Source organism: Ursus maritimus, unplaced genomic scaffold, assembly GCF_017311325.1.
Source record: "Ursus maritimus isolate PB19 unplaced genomic scaffold, ASM1731132v1 scaffold_4, whole genome shotgun sequence".
Lineage (NCBI taxonomy): Eukaryota > Metazoa > Chordata > Mammalia > Carnivora > Ursidae > Ursus > Ursus maritimus.
The window spans coordinates 3,198,639-3,208,430 of record NW_024426552.1 but is presented as its reverse complement, the minus strand read 5'-3'; positions in this window follow the sequence as shown (position 1 = coordinate 3,208,430).

The window sequence follows — 9,792 nt, the reverse complement described above, 5'->3', positions numbered from 1 at the left end:
CACGGGACTTGTGTGGGGTGTGCGGGGGAAGGTGGAGTGCAGAGCCACGGGGCGTTTCCCCGGGCCGCTCCTGCCGCGGGACCTCAACTCTCCACCGAACAATGAGTAGGAGTAGACTTTCATTTGCATGAGTTTTTCCCTGGTTATTTTGCAGTCTCTGGGAGTTGGCTCCCTTTCCTCCAAAAAGCCTTGGAAGCCAACACAAGCGATGCTGGCCATGGCTGTGTTTAGTAAGACCCCCTGTGATGCGGCTGCTGGCAGCGTGACGGTTGCCCGCGGAGCGCAGTTTTTGGACCCGTGTTAGTCCCCATGCTCTCTTAGCGCTGCCAGAAACATCTGTGTGACTGTAACTCATGTCGTGTTTTGTATTGTTTCCTTAAGATGGATTTCCAGAAACCAGTCTGATGAATCACATGTGATTCACAAACATTTGTATTGCTTCCATTTCCACAAGGTTTTAATTTTTTAATTTTTAATTTTTTATTATTTTTTAAGATTTTCTTTATTTGAGAGAGAAAGAGTGAGCAGGGGGAGGGGCAGAGGGAGAGACTGTCAAGCAGACTCCTGCTGCGTGTGGAGCCTGATGGGACCGAAGGCGGGGAGCTCAATCCCATGACCTGAGCTGAAACCAAGAGTTGGTCGCTCAACTGACCAAGCCACCCAGGTGCCCCGCCACAAGGCTTTTAAACCAGCTTAATAGGTTTGAGTTAAATAAGGTAATTATTCTATTTCCTTTTGTATTTTCCCTGTCACCTGAACTCTGGCATCTTTCTGGACATTTGTTCTCTTACACCTTTTACAATGAACACCCTTGGCCTGGAGGGGATTGTACATAAAGCAGAAGTCCAGCCCTCGGTTATTATGAATTCTCGTCCTAATGTTGACTGGCAGCTGGTTAATAACTGCAAACCAGCAGATTATTGTGTGGCTGTTCTGATTCTGCTTCCAAGCACGTGCTTTGTGTTTGAATGGTTGGTGTTCTCCTGCCTGTCTCTCAACTAGCATCGAAAACCCAGGGAAGTGCTCCTCAGCTCACAACTCGCCACCCAGCACCAGCTGGCAGCAGACCCATACCTTACACGTGGGAAGCAGCCAGACATCTGTAAAGTGAGCTCACTGACACCACAGAGTTCACTGCACCCGAAGGCCTGACGCAGGATGTGCAGACAATGCAATGCCGTGTGGTCCTGTACAGCGGAGCCGGCAGGCTTTGCGTGAAGTCATAGAGGGAATATTTAGGGGGTTGCCCCATGCAGTCCCTGTTGTGCGGTCTTTTGTTTTAACAGCCCTTTCAAAAATGTGAAACCCAGTCTCAGCTGTGGGTCTTTCGCAATGGCAGAGAGCAGGGTTTCCGAGGGGCCGCAGTATTCGGGGGCTGCCAGAGGCCACCTAATGCAAGGGCAGGCTAGACACTCAGATCAGTGTGTCTCAGGTGCTCAGCACCCAGCTTCTACCGCCTTCTATCCGTGATCGTCTTCCCTTTTCCCTCCACCTATCTTTATTCTAAAAAGGATTTGAAACACAGACTAGGGTGTAAGAATTAACCGCTAACGTGGGATTCCTTCCAGAGCAATATCACTCTCGTGGGCCCGCAACCCACACTGGTCTAAATGCCCACCACATGCTAGGCCTGGGTCTGGGCCATGGGTTCAAAAACGGCGAAGATGGACGACCTCTCCCAAGTTCCAGCCTCGGGAAGGAGGCATGTGGAAAGCCATGCGAGGTGATGTGTGGAGTCTAATAGCGCAGGGGATGTCTGGGGAAGAGAAGAAGCTGGGTGTTGATCAGAGAAAACTCTGTGGGACAAGATGTCTACCCCAGATGTTGACAGGTGACCGGGAAGCCCCCAGGGTGGTCTTCAAGGTGTTGGGATGGATATATGCAAAGGCCCGGACGAGGACCCTGCTGGAGGCCACGGTTTGAGAGGGGACACACAGCAAGGATGGGGGCTGAATCATGAAGTTTGGGCTCTGTGTTAGGTAGCTCGGCCACCATAACAAAACACCACGACCCGGGGGGCTTCAACAACAGAAGTGTGTTGTCTCTCAGCTCTGGACATCGGAGATCAAGGTACTGGCAGGCACAACGGAGAAGGTCCCTGTTCCTGGCTTGCAGATGGCCACCTTCTTCCTGTGTCCTCACACCGCAGGGAGTGGGTGCCAGCAAGCTCTCTGGAGTCTCTCTTAATGCGACCCTAACCCTATCTTGAGGGCCCCACCCTCAGAACCTCATCTAACCCTAGCTTCCTCCCAAAGGCCCCACCTCCAAACACCAGCATATTGGAGGTTAGGACGTCAACATAGAAACTGGGGGGAGACACAAAAATTCAATCTTAATAAAAACCTAATTTTTCTTAAAGCTTTTGTTTACAGATCTTATCAACCTATTTATAAGTAAATGCCAATTTTAATGAACATTACTAAACTTAAAAAGTAAATTTTATTGGACATGCATTTCTTAGTGAAATGTATTGGAACTATTTTTTTCCGGTCAGTTCCTATATCTATGGATGCATATTACTTAAGGCTGGAAAGAGTTCAATGAAAATTAACAGCAAGAAAAAAAGAGAGAGAGAAAGTATAGACCAATTATCGAGGGTGGATTCAGGTTTTGTGGGGCCTGAAGCTTGTAGAATTTGGAGGCTCTTTTTAATAAATATAATACAGACTTATGAATTCAAAGTCAAGTGTGACAGTGACTATTACACAGGATGAGGAAAAATAGCTTACAAATTTTAACAGGTGGTAGATACTATAAACCTCACAAAATCCAGAAAAATAACATTTTAATTAACCACTTGACGTATCGCTGTATGTCAGGCAGCTGATTAAAAAATAACTTTGGGGGGACGCCTGGGTGGCTCAGTTAGGCGTCTGACTTTTTTTTTTTTTTAAGATTTTATTTATTTATTTGACAGAGATAGAGACAGCCAGCGAGAGAGGGAACACAAGCAGGGGGAGTGGGAGAGGAAGAAGCAGGCTCCTAGCGGAAGAGCCTGATGTGGGGCTCGATCCCATAACGCCAGGATCACGCCCTGAGCCGAAGGCAGACGCTTAACCGCTGTGCCACCCAGGCGCCCCAAGCGTCTGACTCTTGATTTGGGCTCAGGTCAAGATGTCAGGGTCGTGAGATCGAGCCCCGTGTTGGGCTCAGCACTGCTGAGTGTGGTCCTGCCTCTGCTGCTCCCGCACACGCACACATGCGCACACACTGTCTCTTGCAAAAACAAAAAATAACTTTGGGCTGTATACTTTTTTTTTGAGATTTATTTATTTGAGAGAGAGAGAGCGTGCACACAAGATGGGGGACGGGCAGACGGAGAGAGAGAAACTCAAGCAGATTCCGAGCTGAGAGTGGAGCCTGATGTGGGGCTTGATCCCATGACCCTGAGATCATGACCTAAGCCAAAATCAAGAGTCGGATGCTTAACCGACGGAGCTGCCCGGGTGCCCCTGGGCGGCATACTTTTGATTGCTTCTTCACATGACAATTTCATAGCACCGGTTTGCTAGATATAAAGATGATACCATCTTTCTTCCAGCATTGTTGATCAAAATTTGGTGTTGGTAGATTCGATTCATAAACGTGTGACCACACACAGACGTCTTTGCTGTTTGTAGTGCTGCTTCAAACACAGGAATGCTGATAAAAGGAAGGCCCGTGTTTAACTGCATCTGCTCCACTACAGAGTTCATTCTCGACAGAGAATTCCGTTTGTCTAGGTATGAATGGGAACTGAGTCCTCTGAAATGACTTTTCATGATTAAAAGGATTTTCCACTGAGTAGCTTTTGTTCCGTGTGCTTCAAAACCTGCACCACCCCCCCACCTCCCGCCAGGTACTATTGATGCCCAGATCTCAGGACACGGCCCCATCTCGCTCGTGGCCACACCACACATTCATCGCCATGCTGCGCATTCCTGGTCACGTGACATGGTCATAGCCGTGCTCGCAATCATATACGTGTTCATACCACGGTATCCCCTCTGGTCACCACCTTCACATCGGAGCGCCTCGCGAGTCCACTCGGTGGGAACCAGGAGTATGGAAGCGATTCCCACACCAGACAGCAGCTTAGCCACCCAGGCGGGTCAGTGTGCACTCCTAAATGCACCCCACTAAGCCCAGACTAAGTGTACCCCCTGGACAGACAGGTCCAAACATGCCCCAGCCACTTTAACCCCAGGCAGGGGCAAATGGGACTGAGCACGCTGGAGGGGAGAGAGGAGGCCGTCTGCAGTGACTGGGATCCAGATGTCTTCCTTTTGCAAATGTGACACCAGCTGACTATGGGAAGCCCTGGCTGGACCCTCAGCACACCCCAAGGAGGGGCCTGACGCTTGTCTCTGTGGCCCCACGGGAGCGCCCCCACTGGGCAGGAGTAAGTGTCCCGCTCGCTCACACGTGTGCCTTAGTGACGGCCAAGGGCATCTTCACACCAAAAGCCACAGCACTCCCCCGTGACACTGATCTACGTCTAACCTGGACACGGTCGATAAGTGACAGCAGGCAAGATTGCCCCACATAAGTGACTATGGATTTACGGCATTCAGTTCTCGGTTGGCAGAAATGAAGGCCTGTGTGCTCCCCACAAGTCTGGAGAACCCACAAAACATCCCATCGTCTCCAGTTCTGTGCCTTGTACTTGAGGGTGTTACCGTGATGTGTCAGAAGTCAGTGCGGACTTTGCCCCGTCTCCCCGGAATCACAGAACAGACGCAGCGGAGCACGCTCGCCACGTGCTTCCTCGCAGCAAAATTTGCAGAAGGTGCCCCAGGGCTGGCGTTCCCACGCTTTTTGCCCATATTGGATGCTGCTCGAGCTCTGACCGATGGACAGTGCCGTGAGGGTTCTCGCGTGTCTGCTCTGCTGTCTGGGCACTTCCCCCCTCTCTCCCCAATGGGAGGCGCAGGAACCACCGCCCCTCTGAGCGCCGTTCTCACGCCCAGACCCCGGATGCATGGCACCCTGACACAGCCCGAAACATCTGTGTGTAACACCACACGTTATTCTCAACAGAAATACGTGTGTGAGACCAGGGGAGACCGCTCCACCATGGGGTCATGGGGCCCTGATTATGGGGGCTTCCTCCAGCATTGTGAGCTGCTGCTGTACGTGGTGCCCTGGCAATGTGTATGTCTCGGGGCCGGCGCAGCCAGGCTGGCTGTTGGATGGGTTGAAAAGTCAGCCTACCTCCCATAGAGAGTAGGCTGCTGGGGGGAGAGGGGTGGGCCCTCCAGAGCATCCGCTGTGCGGGCAGAGCGCTGGAAGATGAGGGACACAAACTCGTTCCCTCCGAATTACCTGCCTGCAGCATGTTACTGACCCCTCTCGTTCATCCAGGGTTGGGCGCTTGCAAATCAAGTATGAACCTAAGTCACGGTGGGAATGAAACAGGAATGTTGGCAACGAACCACCTTCCTCGGCCACCGCGGGTGGAAGTGAAGACGGTGGGACGGGCATCCCAGAAGGCGGGCTGTTGGGCTCCGTGAAGAAGCGGCTCTTCTTATCCAAAGAGGATGAAATGTCTCTCCTGTTGCCCCCAGCTGCTGGATCCCCAGCACAGCAGGGACGCAGCCAGTGGGACAAATCCAGAGACAGAACATAGCCAGGGGCAGCCATGCCAGTCTAATGTCTCAAACAGGCATCCAGCAGCTTGCAAACACATAAAAGGGGCAAAGGTGGGAAGAGAGGAGGGATGCTTCCCTGCACTGCCCTCAGCGGTCCAGGCCTGACAGCCACCTGGACCCCACTGGCAGGAGCGCCAAGTGGCTGAGGACTCCTGCTCTGCCCCGGGGGCAGGACCAATCTCCACATTGGCACCCACTAGCCTTTCTTTCTTTTAAGCACTGGTTTTGAAATCTCACAAATCCAAACTAATCAGAGCCCGGGTTACAAGTATCTCTTGATGTTTTTAGTTCATCGGAAGCCTTGCCAAGTTTTTATTTTTAAGTGTGGGTCTTAAAATACACCTTCCTCAGTTCCGAGCCAGCCAGGGGAAGCCAAAATAAAACACCATCTTCTTTGGAACATATGGCAAGTCACTGCTGCCGGAATAAGGGAGAAATCAGAAGAGAAAGGATGTTCTGGTACAAAATTAAGAATGTAGGTTTCATGCATGGAAATAGGCAAAGCTTCGTGCCACCAAAAGCTGTTTTCTGAGCGCGAAAATGTTAACCACAGAGTTTACGAAAAGAAAAAGGGGGGAAAGGCAATCCTGAAAACAGACCCAGACCCTGTCTGAGACCCGCGCGCAGGAAGGGCCCGAGAGGAGGCTCCGGCTGCGGTGGGATGCAGCTGGACCTTTGCACGCTGCCCTCAGCGAGATGCTTCTGCGGGAGGAGCCTCTGCCTTGGCCTGCGTGGTTCTTATAGCAGTCACTTGTCTTTCTCCTGCCTTTCAGTTCCCCCCTTCGTCCCCTCTCGCTGGGCCCCTGGGTCCTCTAAAGCATCCTGCTGCTATCACCAGACACGGGGTTGCAAACGGTCATCTGTACTCAGGGGGCACAGCTCACAGAGCTCATGATGCTTGAACTGTTTTTAAGTCTTATTTTTCAGCATCTTTTGATGTTCTCCGTATTTTTTTTTTTCAGTCTTTTGGTTATTTAACCTAAAACCGTAATTCTCTTTCCATGCTCTTAGAATTCTGGGGGTTTCCATTTCTCTCTTGTCTTTTCAGCGAATGCTGTATTTATTATCGTTGTTCTTAAAGAGCTGACAACGCAGAGTCGGACATTTTATGTAGTGTTACCGGAGAGCAACGTTTTAGAGATTCAAATTTATTATTGGAGTTAGAGTGTCATTAGAAAAAAATGCATACGCCAAAGAAGACTGTTGGCAGTGTAATCGTAGAGGTACAGGTTAATATATAATGTATAAGTCTGTGTAATGGATAGTTTTTATTATTCATAAAATTTTCAAATGACTCGCAGATGTGCGGCCCCGCAGCTGTTCCCCGCTCACTAATGGCCTCAGGCTCTGACTCAGAGAGAAGTTTCGTGCCAAAGGATTCTGGCAGCGACTACAGTTCTTGTGATATTCCCAGGGAGGAAATCATTCATTGTCAGCAGGGGTGATGATGACAGACCAATAAAGGGCTGAGTGGGGAGGAGCCGGTGAAGACAGGAGATCGGACCGGGCATGTTCAGAAGGCTGTTTTCGAGCTGCTTTTGAAAAGAAATCTATTGTCTTCAGAATTCTTTCCAGTGATTTACTTGAGTCTGCTTCTATCTACAAAGTCTGCTCTTCGCCCCCAGGGCAAATCAAAGTGGCCCACGAACACAGGCTCAGGACAGAGGGCCCTGGCGAGAGCTGATTGCCACAGGGCGGCACCCCGCACACCTTCACCTGACGACGCGGAAAGCGTCTGTTTGAGGGCCCACTGCTCGGCCCCCACGGCATTCCCTGGGCACACGGGCCTCCGGGGCCCAGCTGCTCGAACTTGGTGCTGTAGGAATCGCCCAAGGGTGCTAGCGGAAATGCTGATTCCTGGGCCCGGGGCGGGGGCTGCCAGGACGAAACAAACAAGTAAGGAGATTGATCTGCGGGCCACTACAGCAAGCAGGGCCCAACCAAAGATCGGGTGGTCTCGCCTCGGACTTTTGTAGGGAAGGCCGGACTAGTGACAAGTGGGGCAACTCACAGGGTCCTTGCCGTGCAGTGAGGCGCGGCTCAGTCATTCCGCTGAACGGGGAATGTCCTGTCTCTGCATCTAGCTGGTTTGGCCGGGACGACTCTAATCTCAGCTAGCCATTTATGAGACGAAGGACAGGAAATTGGAGAGTCTGTGTATAATGGGACATCTTTGTGAGCCGTATGGAAGCAGAGAGAAAGACCGGACAGTGAGTCTCACCTAAGGCACAAGGGGAAGTGGGGGTTCTCAAGGTTGCTGTTTTCTGGGGGATCAGGTGAAGCTCATTCTTGTCAGCATCAGTAATCTGCATTTTGACACATGCCCAGACTTTGAGAAGGCCTGGAAACTTTGAGAAACTCTGCTGTGGGGTGTGGGAGTGATGCAGGTGCCGTGTTGCCCTGAAACTTTGGCCATCACGTGGTGACCTGAGGTGCTGAGATGTGGCCAACCGCCCAAGTCCTCTCCAGCGTTCGCTGTTTTTTCTGCTCGTGGATGTTGATTTTACACGTCTCAAACTTCAGAGACCTCAGGGCCTATACATTCCCCGCGACGATGAGCGGCCTCACCACCCCCATCCCGCGGAGTCTGGCTGTGGATGGCCTGCCCCACTAAGGGCACTTGGCCCCTGCCTCCTCTCTGCAGTGGCCTCTGCTGGCCTGTCCTCTCACCTGGACCTGGTCTGACCAGAACCCCTCCACCAGGCTACTGTCTCCGTGACAACCCTCAGTGCTGGGCAGGTGTCCCCCACTCCCAAAGGGCCCCAGCCACCTCTCACCCAGCTTGGGCTGCTTTCTGCCACCCCCTCCCCATTCCTGGACGCTGACCGGGGCCAGGGGGATACAGAGCACACTTGGCCTGAGGGCTCTGAAAACACTATCCAGGCTCTGGCTCCGGGCAGCGGCCGAGGGATGCTGTGGTGTTAGTTCTTAACCCAAGTTTGTCAAGAGCTGGGAGCCCATCCAGAGAGGGCAAAGGGAGGGAGCGGTTCCCAGAAGCCAAGGAGGCAGACGAACGCAGGAAGCGTGGCAGTGGGGCAAGGGACACCGCACCCATGGGGACCTGGGCCTGAACGCACCTTACTTTCCTCCCTCTGAATTCTAGCCCAGCCTCCCATTGGCCAACCCACCTGGAAGCCGGAAGGAGGGAGCCCAGGGAGCAGCCCAGCAGGCGAACAGACCTGCAGGGGCCGGCACTTCTGTCTTCCCTGGGGACCCAGGGCCAGCCTTCCTCCCTAAAACTGTTGGAGTGCCTTGAAGAGTCTGGGAGGGACACCTCTTCCAAGGGAGAGTGGGCAACTCCTGGGACACTGAGAGTATTTTCATTTCTATATTTTTATGTATTTGCTTCTGTACTGGAGCTTCTAACAATGTGTGAGTTGTTCGGTAATAAAATCTAATACACCTGTTTGAAAACATGAAGCAGTAGCACAGGGAGACACGCTATTGCCTCTGAGCCATCTGGATCCATCCTCCAGCTCCGGCCAGGCCCCTGCGGCGCAGTGCTGAGATCCGGGGCTGGATGCCTGACCGCTGACCAGCCCGCAGTGGGCACTGTACCGGCTCGGGGTGATCCTGCGGGGACAGGCGGTGTGTGTCTGACACCAGCTTCCAGGGTGCAGACTCCACAGCCCCCCCCAACTGCCCTCACTCCAGACGCCAGCTGCAATTTGGGGGTTCCAGGCCACTCGTGCTTCTGACCAACTGGCTACAAATTCCAGAATTCCTACCACCCCCTCCAGTTCAACCATTTGCCAGAACGCCTCCCAGAACTCAGGAAAGCACTATAATGGTGGTTATAGTTTTGCTGTAAAAGACACCATAAAGTCCAGGAGGGCCTCGAATGCAGAGCTTCGTGCCGTCCTCCTGGAGCATCCCTGGGTTCCCAGCCGGGAAGCTCATCTGAGCATGGGGTGTCTGGAGTTCTTGTCAGGGGTTTATTACTCAGGCACATGGGATCGCTGGTCATGTGATTGAGCTCGATCTCCCCAGCCCCCTCTCCTCCCTGGAGATCAAAACTTCTGCCTGATATCACTTGGCTCAAAGTCCCAACCCTCTAGCCCATGTTGGTCTCTTTGGCATGAAGGGCTCACGTCCTGAGCCGTTGGTCACCTCCACAGCATAAACTCGGGTGTGGTCTGACGGTTTAGAGGCCCCCTCTAAA